We start from the raw sequence: 12,817 nt of genomic DNA on the forward strand, positions 1-12,817 counted from the left end.
CCTAACCCATTACTTATTTATAGTCTCCTCCTCATGCAAATAACTCAACAGTGACCTGAGTGACACCTTGACGATCCAATCAGAGTAGCCTACGGAGTAGGCTACACGAATGTTGTATTTCAGGTCCATAACAGACCCTGGATCAAACTAGGCCAAAAGGTTATTGCGCACAATAAATTAAGGATATGTGAGCGCTGGCATGTTCTGTCACCTCAAAGATGTTCAACAATAAAAGTCACATTTGGGTAATTGCATTTGTTTCAACAACAGCACGTGAGTGTCAGGAGATGCAGATTGGGCTATTGATAGTTCTTGTGAGGATTTATTTTGGATGTTTTTCCAGAAACCTCTGAAGCAGTAGGATATGGGTCTGAGCTCCAAAAACTATTAGCTATAGTTAAGGGGACAAAGAATATGGGAAAAGAAAATGAAACGGTGACATTTAAATGTGTTACTCTGGGACAGAAGGTTTTCCCAGGGCTCTGTCCATGTCAGGAAAACTTCATCCTCACAATCCAGATTTGAGTTAATGCAGTGCAATCAATCCCTTTCTCCTTTTGTCTCTTGCTCTAGATAAACACACAAACTCCACATGCATTTTCACACTGCATGGGTTTGTCCAATCTATTTTATCCAGCAGTGTGTGATAAGACTCCTCAATAAATTGTCATCCGCTTAGTTTATTTTTTATTTTTTTATCAGCTATGGTGTGTGTGTGTGTGTGTGTGTGTGTGTGTGCATGCGTGCATATTAAAGCATTGTATGAATGCACTTTATGTGAAATGCTTGAGTGTGAAAGAGACCTGCAAATCAGAAGCTTCATAATTGTTAAATCAGGTTTAGAGGACATCGTACAAGTGACGGAACATGCAAACACACAAGGGCTGCTAATCTTTTATGCACATGATTCTTTTTGATGATCACACCACTTACAGAGAGGAAAGAGAGAGATAGAGAGAGAGAGAGAGAGAGAGAGAGAGAGAGAGAGAGAGAGAGAGAGAGAGAGAGAGAGAGAGGTTGGGATGGGGTACAAATTCAAAGTAATAAAATACCAGCAGGTTTGCCGCAGCTTTGTATTATGTTCGCAGGTTCTTAGTAATCACCCTTCCCCCAGATTGACTAAAATATGTCAGGGGAGACTATTTCACTCCCTGTCTGTCTGTCTGTCTTTCTGTTTCCCTTTCTTTCTCCCTTCTCTGCATATAGAGCTGTCAGTACTGCAGTGCTGCTGACTAGCTGAGATTCGGTGATTGTGAAGGGAGACGCAGGGCAGCAGAGCTGAGCAAGGGACACTCTACACCTCTCAGCCACACTGCACTGGTGCTACTGGGTGAAAAAAAGAGGTTTTGTTATGTTTGTCGACTAGATAGCAGCCTGAACGCACAAATATTTATTTCACGGAGATCACATTTTTGCCTCGAGGGCTCAGATGGCTGCAGCAGATCGAAGTTGGCATGTTGCCCCTAAGCTATGACTGTGCAGGGACAAACCCAGCTACTCAGTGAGCTGGTCTGGTCTTTGTAAAGCATCATAGGCTGGGGAAAACCTCAAACTACAGTCTAGCTTTGTCTGAGCAACATTAGGGAGTTAACAGTTTAAGTTGTATCTGCAAGATCATTAAAAAGATGCTTTTTTGTAACCCACATATCTACATTTAGTTTTTGTTCCCCCTCCTGTTGTGTATGCAGTGGTGGAAGAAGTATTCAGGTCACTTACTGAAATAAAAGTAGTAATACCACACTACAAAATACTCGTCAAAAGCCCTTCATTCAAAAACAACAACTTTAATTACAAGTACTGGCAACAAAATGTATAATGTATTAAAATGAAAGTAGTGATTATGCAAAGTGGCTCCTGTCAGTTTTATGTTATCATATTACTGGATGATTATTATCAATGTATTCACTTGTACTTCAATGTTGTAATTGGTCCAGATGGAGCTAATTACATAATAGTTCCTTCCTGCCAGGGTATAATCTACATTATTACATCATATGTTATGAACTGATTGCATGTTTTGGTTGCTAAATCTAAAGTAACTATATCTGTAAAATAAATGCATAATGGAGTAAGTACAACAATTCCCTCTAAAATGGAATAGAAATAAATAAATAAAAATACTCAAAGTAGAAGTACCTCAAAATTGTGCTTAGGTACCGTACACAAGTAAATGTACTTCTCTGCCCGATCACCTTAATAAATCCAATAAAGTCACACTGTCAGGAGTGGCTTTGCCACTTAGAACCAGCTTTGAAGTTATCGTACAACAATCTAGTAAAGCTTGTGGTCAGGGGGATATTCTAAAAGGGAGATTATGAGCATATGTAAGGACTAATACAGTGACACAAAACACAAAATATGTTGTACTGTATGTGTCTAGTATGTTCTTTAAATTGATTGATTTTCTACATGGTTCTGTGTCTTATCCCAATGAAAGTTGTTCTATTTGTTTCTTAGCACTGGACGGCAAGGCACCAACTCACATCCATCCATCCTGAACACCGTTTGAATTTAAAACCGCTCTAAAGACCCATCTTTTTAAAATTAACCTATGCACTCTAAGTGCCTTAACATCATCTCACGTTTAACTGTTGATCTTAATTCATTTCTGAGCCTTGTCCTATCTAATGTTGACTGTGGTGATTATTATTAATGCTTCATTGTTTTTGAATGTTTTATTACTATACTCAATGTAAGGTGACCCTGAGTGTCACGAAAGGTGCCATTAAATAAAATATGTTATTATTATTACTATTATTATTTTTATTATTATAAAAGGTATATCTTAGCATTTGACTCAGGAATAGGTTAAGTGCTGTAGTGAAAGTAGTATTGAGATCTTTTAATTTAGGGGAAATTGTTCCGAATTTTTTGTTTACAGGTATTGTCTATGTAAATGCATCGCACGCTGGAGGTTTAATCATGTGACCGTTATCATGTGACCCTTCGATTTCACGTAACCGGCGCAGTTTTAAACACATTCAATGTGAAACGGAACTAGGCTAGTTTAGGCAACAAAAATACTTAGTTAGGGTTAGTAAAACATCAGGGATTTGGCTTAAAACAAGTCACGTAAAACTACTAAAATGAGGACGTAACGTGGCGTCACACACTGAGGTCCGTAAAACCCATAGATAAAACTTGGTTAATTTCAAAATGAAAGTTGACTTTTGGTTTCACAAAGGACACAAACAATGGTCTCCTGAATTAAAGTCCTGTGTTTGTTTGACCAACCAACCAACCATCCCAACCTCCCTCCTAATGCAAAATTTGGCGCATTTGTCACCTCACTTCCTTGTTTGCTCTTGTGATAATTTCTACAGCTACGAGAGGGCGCGCCTAACAAGAAATGTTATTGTTGGTCATTATGAGGTCCTTGCATAATTGACCCATATGGTAGTTTTTGGGGTGAGGACGGGCTGAAAGGGTCCACACAAGGGCCCCAGTACGAGTAAACAGTGGAACCGCGTTACTAAAACAGGCAATGGAAATTCACATGATCAACACTCACTTAGAGGCAGGGAGGTGTACAAAATTCCTGCTCTCAGGCCCATTATGAGCCAGCCCTGCCAGTGTTGGCCAAAGAGACAGACAGAGGAGGCAGGGATTGTCACAGACAGAGCAGGGATTGTGTATTGCTGATCTGTCACCTAACTGCAGCGATAGAATGCAGACAGTAGGCCGTAATTATTGTTTGTAGCCCAGTGTTTGCCAGTGCCATAGTTTAGGCCAAATAGCTCCCATTCTTGGCAATGTTTGGAATTTATCGTTTGGTTCTTTTATTTTTGTTGCTGAGGTTCACGTTTCTCTCCAAAGCAACAACACTGCAGGGGAGCTCATTAAAACATTGTACAACTGGACTAGAAGAAGAATCAAATAAGACTCAACATTATTCAGAGTCAGTCAGCCTATAATGGGAAAGGGCATCAGATAAGTTAAATCTTGTTTCTGGGTGTCATCGTTTCAAAACCGCAGGCACTGGGCAGTAAAAAGGCATCCTTTGTTTCACCTCCCATGATGGTGAATCACAGACCCGCGCACCCAGTAGCCATAGCAATCGTCCAACATTATTTTCCAGCGTTGAAACCCAGACAGAGACAAATTCAGGGCCTGCCCTGTTTACAGAGATGAACTCTTACTGGAAATGAATGATATATTATTTATAAAAGTTGCAAAAATGCATGTTTTTAGTGTGCAGTTTGCAACAGCGTGTCCCTATCTTTCATTAAGTTCCTTTTTGGTTATGCTTGTTTGGTTTTTTGGTCGGCTAGATTGCTTGGCTTCTTTGTGGGGCATGACATGGCAGATTTAGTGGAGGAAGTGTTGCAGCACAATGTGTCTGTTGCGCCTGGAGATCAGACTGAAGTAAATCTAAATGTGACAAAGTATGCCTGTATATATCCACGCTACTCTCCCCCACTAACACACCCAAATGTGCTTTTGTCAAGTCTGTGCATGGTAGTCAGGTTATATCAGTGGTGAAAATAAAGTAACTAAGTATATTTACTCAAGTAGTATTTCAATGTTCTTCTACTCCACTAGTTTATCTGACAGCTGGATTAAGATTTTACAGAAAAATAAAAAAGATAATTTAATTGTTGAGTTAAGATTAAAGCTGAAGTTCCCGACCATTTTGGTTTGCACAAAAAAGCAATGTCTAGTGTGGGCCCCTTGTCACATTTCATGTCTATAAATTATTAGCAGCTCAATCAAAGAGGCATTTGCCATCTTAACTTCTCAAATGGTTGGAAACCACTGGACTAATATATTATATTTTATTAATATATATAGTATATAAACTAGACCCACCTCGACCAACTACACCAGTAAATGTCATGCATAATAATATATATTACATGGGCCATTTTCCTACAGAACGAGTACTTTTACTTTTGATACTTAAAGTACATTTTGCTGATAATACTTCTGTAGTTTTAAGGACAACTTATCACTTATTGTAATTGAGTATATTTAAATTGTTGCATTAGTACTTTTAATTAAGTAAAGAATCTTAATCTACCTCTATATATGAGGAATTTTCTTATCTCTTTTAATTTTCTTAATATCTTTTTCTAAAGCAACTGTACTGGAACTTAAGCACCAGCTTTTCTGTCAGTGGTCAACAAAATGGGCAGAGTAAGGGCGACGGCTGTTCATTTCAGGGAATGGAGCTTTTACACTGGATAACTTTCGACCATGGTAACAACAGAGGAATTCAATTGTGGGGGCTATTTTCCAAATCTCCATAGTGACTGACAAAACCCTTGGAAAGTATCCAGGAATGGCCACTTTGTAAAGTCCTCTCTCACTTTCTTTGTCTCCCTCTTTCTTTGTCTCTCTCAGCATGTGTGTGTTTGCAAGGCGTGATTGGGTCAGGGACTAGGAGGGGAAACAAGGAAAGAAAAACTTCCCAGCATTTGCGTCTGTCATTAGCCAAAATCTGTATGTATAATTTGTCAAATATACAGGATCAAATTCTCAAATGAATTACACCTAGCCAATAAAAACACATACCCTTTTTAAGGATAATGTCCACTGGTCACACATAACTTAAGGCAGTCTGTCACTAAGTGTCATATACATATGCCAGGCTGCATCAGGGAGCATCACCCCGACCGAGTGACAGCTGCAGATGACACTCACCCTCTCCTCTGTGCACTCACCTGCATCAGGATGAGGGGATAAGGGTGAGATAAACCCTTCAAGTGTGAAGGTAGAAAAGAAATGACACGTATGATACCTAATAATACCTCACCATAACAGTTTTGTTTCCAAAGTCAGAATAATATTGAAGTAAATCATCTTTTTAAACATATTGACATGATTATTTAAAGAGATTTGAGAGAAACCTTATATAATCCAGGGCTGGAGTTGGGACTCTGGCACTCTTGCTGTACTTTAGTTCCAAGAATAAACAGAATATTGTAAGCCTCAAAGGCTCATTCAGAATTCACATGCTTCTCTTAGTTAATAATAACCTAATGAAAGTCGAATGTCACCACAGGCTAGATACTTTAAGGCAATAATAGGATTATTTTCACCAGTTTGTATCTCACCTTACGTACGCTCAATTTTCATTTCCCTTCAGTACTCCGTCTGGGTTCGCGGTATAGTCTTGGGTTTTCTCCGGCCAAATATTTGCAAACAGAGGTAGTGGCTGAGAACGATGACGTTGAGGTTCGGTAACCTTCGGTGAGTGAAGCCATTCGGTCAGCTGCAGAATATCCAGAAGTTAAAGCCCAAGCAAGAACAATCTTTGCTGAGTTTTGTTGGTGGCCATGATGTTGTATAGCCTCGTGAGACCGTCCTGATCTCACGAGCTCCAGTTTTCCACTCGCAGATCAGTCTGGCATCTTGAGATAGAGAAAATTTGAAGTCGTTCGACAAATGACCGACCAGTCAGCGTTGGTTTTGAGGCGGGTTTAGGTGTGACGCAACGAGAAGCGACTGTTCAGTCCAAACAACAGGGCAGCTTCCATGGATGAGATGAGCGTAGCTATCGCGCAAGTTTTACCCAAATTAGAAAGTATTCTTTCATTGAAAGAAGAGAAAAAAACGGCACTGGAGGCTTTTCTCGGAGGAAAAGATGTTTTTGCTCTTCTCCTGGTTTCAGCAAGAGTTTGATCTGATTGGTTGATTTGGCCCGTCTATCACCAACATAGGATGCTGATAGACAGATGGTTTATCCAATCAGCTAACCAGTATTTTCACCCCTTCCCAAAAGTTCTCCAACGTTAAGTTCCCAGATGGATATGCCGAGCAAATGCGTGGTGAAGGAGTTGGCTAAGGCCAAGGCTAGCGTTGCTAAGCCATTGTCACAACCAAACGTTAGCGATTGGTTATGTCAGATCCAGAGTAGCTCTGGGCAGATCCAATAGTTTTAAACTTCAACAGAGTACCCACCAACACTTGTCAATAGGCCTATGTCACACTTCCTGCTTCCAGAACGTGGAGTAAGGGATCAGAACTTCTGGTCGTTTCTAGCAACAATAACAACAATGGCAGCCTCCGCCCTCAGTTGTTCTTGTAGTGTACCGGGTTGCTCTACATCAGGACGTAGACAGCCATGCCTCAGCTCCCACGCTTTCCCGAAGGACGAAACACTCCACAAGTCTTGGGTGAGATTAATAATGAGGGGCCTTCTTTTAATATTCTCCGGGGCAGCACTTTCGTTTTGTAGTTTGTATTTCGATAAGGAGAGCACCTACGTCTCAGAAAGTGGTCGGAAGAGACTTAAAGCCAATACTACACCAACCCGGTTTCCCTGGAATAACGGGGGGGGATGATCAGCCGGTCCATTTTTGACCGTGTTAACACACGCCTAGGAGTAGCGGTGGGCGTTCAGCCTGGTGCTGAGTCTGCGGCGGAAGAGGACAAACAGTCTGCCGCCGGTAATCATGAACCTGCCTCAGATCATAACTATGCCCATGTTGCCCCGGTGTTGTGGATGAAGTGGATGCTGCTGCTGTCAAAACCATCAGGCTACTGGAAGCTAAAGTGAGAGATCTTGAAAGCCAACTAAGGGACCTGTTCTGTACACTTAACATCAACAGGTACTGTGCTACGGACGACAAATTCCGATTCTATACCCGCTTTCCGTCTGAGAAAGTGTTTTGGTCGTTTAGTCTAGGTTAGTCTAGGTTAGTCTACTGGAGTAGAGCCCAGAGGACAACTAATATGGCACTGGAGAAATCCAGCCCTAACAGGAGACTGCAACTTGTTGACGAGCTCTTTCTGTACTGCTGTCGCATTGCTGTTGGGATTAAAGAGAAGGTGACAGCAGACATATTTGCACCACCACTGTGAGCAGAATCATTATCACATGGGTCAACTATCTGTTACTTGTCTTGGGTGCAAGCAACAATGACATCATAGTTTGCCCAGTACTGTCCCAACATGCGAGTGATTCTAGACTGCACAAAAATCAGGTGTAAGGCACCATCAACACTTACCCTCCAACCTGAAACATTCTCCAACTACAAGAACACCAACACCTTCAAAGGTCTGACTGGGATTGCCCCATGTGGAGGGTGTGTTTGTGTTTGTGTGTGTGTGTGTGTGTGTGTGTGTGTGTGTGTGTGTGTGTGTGTGTGTGTGTGTTTGTGTGTGTGTGTGTGTGTGTGTGTGTGTGTGTGTGTGTGTGTGTGTGTGTGTGTGTGTGTGTGTGTGTGTGTGTGAAACAGAGAGATCCTACCATCATTGTTGACCATATTTACTTGGCATTCAGGAGGTATGTGTCCATATATGTGTTGAAATTAAACAGATGAAGTTTATCCTTCATTACAGTAATTAAGGATTCATCATGCCAAATTCTTTCCTGTCAGGTCACTTTTTGTTGATGTTATGAAATCACACCATGACAAACCAGTGATGGCTAGCCTTGCACTTGGCTGTAATATTTGTGTGTTTTTTGTTTGTTTGGCCTTACCATTAACAAACTTAATGCAATGGGCTCATACACCCTTGCATCAGGGCTAGCCCTGAGGTAACGCATTAGAGTGAACAATGAATCCAGAAGGGAAGACATTGACATTACACAGGTCACTGCACTGATTTAACACTTCTGGCTTGAGGTCGATAACCCTTTTCATGGCAGGTGTTTACCGTACCCCCTTCATGATCCTCACTGCGAGAGCCTGAGCAGAGGACTCCCCTCTCAGAGTAAACACTTTACCAAATCTACGGAAGTTAAACGGGGCTGCCGGACATCCTTCCACATAGGGTTCTCTGACTGCCCCCTTGTATGTTATTCAATTAGGCCCTAAACTAGCCAATTCAGAGGTGACTTCTAAACTCTGCAAGTGATAAAACTGGAGGTAATTGGAAACAAACTGTAGTTATCGTTTAAATGTATAGCCTAACAAGGGGAGTTGTGGGAATGAAGGGGCTTCTGGGTGCTTAATGATTTCTTTGGATCTTTCTGATTGGCACTAATAAGACAGAACGGAACCTTGAGGGACTGGCCCAAAACTTAGAGTCCACTAAAGTTAGGTCGGCCAGGTCACATGCGATCTTGCATATTCCAGGTTGAGGTTGAAGTTCTCGCAGTTCATCTCAAACAGACAGAACCGCAGAGTCAGGAAGGGGTTCTACGAAGACAAGTAACAGGAACCATTAATCATTAAATGTTTTCACGTCAATGTCTCTTCTTTTGAACTTGTAGACCATATTTGTATGTCCTAATGAATTAAATGATAAATATATAGCACTTACCTGCGTAGGCTCAATACAGTGTTGATTTGACACTACTGCATCCAGGTGCCTTGGGTTTCCTCACCACAAGTTGGTCCGTGGGTTTCCGGCGAATCCCCTGGAGCAAAAAAAATAAATAAAAAAAAGGACAACAAATGCAGTCAAAAGTTTCAGAGAATATCAATATTTCAGCACATAAGTCATACATCTATATATATACTTAAGTCAGTGTTAGTCACATGTCTAAGTACTAGAACTTCAAAAACTATTATTGAGTAGACTATACAGGATGTTTGGCTAGACCTGAGGGATACACACAATCTTGTGTCCTTGGTTGGTGCAACGACTGAAGCTCACTGGTGCACAACGGAAGTGTTGGCATGCATTTCTCCCCTGTGAAGCTGTAGTGATGCGTCTGAAATAGGAGTGCAACCACATGATTGCATAACGCCTCTCCTGCAGCACATGAGCAGGAGCATCCATTTAACTGCACCGGTGTAACGGCACGCAATACAATCTAGACATGGAGAACATACTTCAGGGAAAGCTTGAATGTTCAAGCTATAGAGTAAAACACATTTACATTTAAACTACTTGCTTTACACAAGGTAAATCATCTCTGACAACACAGTTAACATTTACCACATAAACATCAGTGGATTTAGGAACAAATATGAGAACAGATAATCTGCAACAGCAGATATAAAACAAAACATTACAATCTGCAACAGCAGATCTGGACAAAGATAGAGAGAGAGCATTTTGGAACAGCAACAAGAAACAATAATAATAAAAACACACACACTGAACATGCACCTGAACCTGTGCAGGTCTGAAACCATGCTCTATTCATTAGGCGCTACATATTATGAATTTGAGGTGGGCCTATTGTCTGAATCCCAAAATGTAACATCTGGTTAACATGGTCAGAAAGGTAGGCCTAAGTATAACAGTCCCATTGATGCAAAAAAGACTACTAAAGCGAGTTAAGCATGTTGTTGTGCATGGATAGAGCATGATTTCAGACTCAGGCCTGGGCAGCCTAGCACTGTAACCTGCAGCATTTGAGGCTCCTCGTTTTTACTCATAGAACAGTAGCAGTTTGCCCTAACTGCCACTTCCATATTAACTTAATCTGACATGTGTCAGTGCCTAGCTGCTACCTAGCTATGCTACCCAACATCTTGGGGCTCGTCAGGCCAAGTTTCAGAGCCACGGAGAAACTACAAATGTAAATATGTTTTTTCAATTAATTGAAAAGGGTGTTTTATCTGACATATGTATTACACTTATCTGACACATTCATGTGCTATATACACTTGACTTTGACATTCAAGCTAGCTAGCGACAGTGTGTCAGCGGAATTCAAACACTTACCTCTGTAATTGAAAATGAACTTCTCCCAGAAGAACTTGTATCCCTTCCTCAGTTTTGACGTTTCTACTTGAGAGTGTTCATTTACAATCCGAAACCACATAGTTGTAGGTGACTTCAGACAGGTTGCGGAGAGACTTGGTCCAGCGGTATCTATTGGGCTCTGCCATTGTAAAAAGCTAACCGGAAGAGCCGTATCCCCACTCAGAGACGTTCTTCCGGTCTTCAATTGTTGCATGACATAGGCCTATGGAGAGTGGCCAGACTCTCTGTACGAATGAAATGTACAAGAGTCTGGTAGGACCAGGCTAATGAAACAGGAGATTACTGATGTGATTTTTTTGTATGAAAGGAAAAAATACGTTTGGAAAAAATACCAAAAATGTATTAGCTACACTTTGTATGTTAAGGCAATCATCTGCGGTAGCTACAAATTTATAACTGGGCTTCAATTGCAAACAAGAAAGTTTGTGATTCAAATCTCTCTCCTGCAATGTCATAATGAAGTTTTCACTGAGTCTCGAGGTTTTTAACTAACTCTATGACACGAGAGTAAAAGCAGTCAGAAAATGAGACATTTGCTTACACATGAAAGATAGTCATTCTTGTCAGCATTTGATTTTTTGCACAGCATTTTCCCCATTTCAGAAATTCCTCTCAGACTAAAGAAAATCTTACCTAAAATGACATCTACAGTACAGATTAGGTCATAAAGTTATCAGCCACTTGAGGGCAGTGGAAACAGGTTGTGAACATATCTATGGTTGTAAACACGCAAACCTTTTAAGTTAATATGGCAAACTAGTTAGCAGGTAACTACACATCCAGTAAATACAGAGCAAATATGGCAATAATTTGGAGTCAAGTCCATATGTGTCCACCTGATAAATGTAACGTTTAGTCCAATATTCACTCTCTTTAAGCTCTGTGTCCCCCATGTATTAGCATACCGGGTCACAGTATCAATTTCTCAAACAGATAATTAGCTAACTTAAGCTAACTGCTGATGTTTGGAAAACCCCAGAAGGTAGTGTAACAACATGTACGATATTTCCAGAATTCTCAAGTACTCTTCTAACCATCTGGATGACAAGATATTCCGCCCGCTGAATTACAAAAATATATGTTTCCAAGTTGTGACTCTGTTTACTATCCAGTTAGCCGGTGGGCCGCCATCTCTGTTTTGATTTGGGAAGTAGCAACTCGGCGAACAGGTTAATAATAGTTTTCTATCGTTCAGCATCCAGGTGGTAAGAGGAGGGTTTTTTTTTTTTATGATTCTCGAAATACCTTCAGTGCAAAAGTATTTGTGTTATTGTTTTTAAACGACCTGGGTTTTTCAAACATTGCTGCTCAATCATCTTTTAGACAAATTGACCCGAACAAAGAATGACCCGAATAAACGCGATTGTATTTTATAACAATAAGCCTGTTACAAACTTGGGGAGTTCAGTTCGAGAGAAGCTGTTTGATAACAGTTTTAGTAGGCTTTTACAATTACAGTATGAACACAATCTAAAAAATTAAACATGGTTTATTGAATATTGAATTATAATGATTACAGCTAAAAACAAGCTTTGTTAGAAGCTGCCTTATAATGAATTTAGGAATTTTCTTGTCACAGAATAAACAGTTCTCAACTGGCATACAGTTCTTTGTTAAAATCCTGAGAGAATCCACAGTAATCACTGAACATGCATTGCACAAATTCAGAGTTCTAAAAGAATCCAAACAAGCAATAAAAAAATATAACAATATATAAAATCTGCTTTCCTTTGCAGATACAGTAATTTCTCTGATGTATTGCACTATATTCAATAAAAACTATTGACTTAGCTACTTGTATACTTGTAATAATATATACAGTGATGTACAGTCAGGAGAATTAAATCAGTAAAAGAAGTTTTAAAAAGTTGTTCATCTGCTGATAATGTTATATTCTATTTTTGATTTTGTAATTACTTAGGCTACTTACTTAATTATCTCTGTGATGGATCTCCTCAGCCACCACCAAAAACACAGCATTGCAGTTAATGTGTGTAAATGTATATTTTTGATTTTATTCAAACATAAATAAGAGGCACAACTCTCTTCAATCACCACACGTCTGTAGGTCCGGTGGTGCTGTAAGAAAAGTTTTTGTTCATGATTATTTGAGGAAACATTTCCAGCTGCATTACAACAAAATAACCATAGCCAACTGACAGCACACGCAGGACCAGTGTGTGTGAATATTTCTGTAAAATATTTT

The 12,817-nt window shown here is 40.2% G+C and overlaps 1 long non-coding RNA gene across 2 annotated transcripts; it reads right to left on the reverse strand.

Annotated features, from left to right (window-relative positions):
* Nucleotides 1–8,255: 8,255 nt before the first annotated feature.
* Nucleotides 8,256–10,878, reverse strand: LOC114565815 (uncharacterized). Of its 2 annotated transcripts, none has more exons than XR_003693978.1 (4): nt 10,570–10,878; nt 9,511–9,607; nt 9,214–9,310; nt 8,256–9,089 (listed from the first exon to the last, which is right to left on the reverse strand). It is a non-coding gene; the product is annotated as an uncharacterized LOC114565815 (long non-coding RNA). The 2 variants fall into 2 exon arrangements; XR_003693979.1 differs by having other exon boundaries at nt 9,496–9,607.
* Nucleotides 10,879–12,817: the final 1,939 nt, after the last annotated feature.

The sequence above is a fragment of the Perca flavescens genome, chromosome 12 (genome assembly GCF_004354835.1).
Source record: "Perca flavescens isolate YP-PL-M2 chromosome 12, PFLA_1.0, whole genome shotgun sequence".
Taxonomy (NCBI): domain Eukaryota; kingdom Metazoa; phylum Chordata; class Actinopteri; order Perciformes; family Percidae; genus Perca; species Perca flavescens.